Source organism: Myotis davidii, unplaced genomic scaffold (assembly GCF_000327345.1).
Source record: "Myotis davidii unplaced genomic scaffold, ASM32734v1 scaffold1622, whole genome shotgun sequence".
NCBI lineage: Eukaryota > Metazoa > Chordata > Mammalia > Chiroptera > Vespertilionidae > Myotis > Myotis davidii.
The window spans coordinates 847,720-848,385 of NW_006293535.1; the positions used below are offsets into that span (position 1 = coordinate 847,720).

General features: G+C 64.6%; 1 protein-coding gene across 1 annotated transcript in view; it reads left to right on the forward strand.

Moving 5' to 3' along the window:
• ACSBG1 (acyl-CoA synthetase bubblegum family member 1) overlaps positions 1-666 on the forward strand; it is a gene marked incomplete at its 5' end in the record, with an annotated part of 10,013 nt that overhangs the window by 6,943 nt on the left and 2,404 nt on the right.

The following is a 666-nucleotide window of genomic DNA, read 5'->3' on the forward strand; positions in this document are numbered from 1 at the left end:
GGGCAGTGCCTCCTCGGGGGGCCTCCGCCGTGCTGGGCACCGTGTGATGACTCATGAGGGAGCCAGAGAGGTTAAGGCACTCATCCGGGGCCACCCAGCCGGTAGACGGGGGAGCGGGGACTCGGGCTCCCTAGAGAAGTGAGGCAAGTCTTTCCAGGACATCGGAAGACATAAACGTTAGTGTTTCTCCATTGGCCCGAGTGACGCAACATCCGCCGGGGCCCGGGTGGGCACTGGGCTGTGCACAGGGTGGGACCAGCTTCCCTTCACGGAACTGGGCGGAACGGGGGCAGGAGGACAGTGTCGCCGAAGTGACTGAGGGTCATTATTCAGGGACAGACCAGAGCGGCAGCCCCGAGAGGGTGTCCCGAGGGCAGAGTGACCATGCCTGGGCGAGGGCACGGGCTCTGGACGGCGCTGCACTGAAAGGGCGAGTCACTGATCCTCTCTGTGCCTCGGTTTCCTGGTCTGTGAAATGGGAAGGCTGCCCTCCCGTCATGGCCTGTGTTGAGGGTGAAGTGAGTTACTGACACACGGAGGGTGGCACAGTGCCTGCAGGGATGAGAGGCAGGGAGGGGCGACGTAAGAGGTAGGAGGGGGAACAGGGGAGGTGGGAGGTCAGAGGGGCTCAGGGGTGCGGCTTCTCCACCGGCTCCTCTGCCCCCC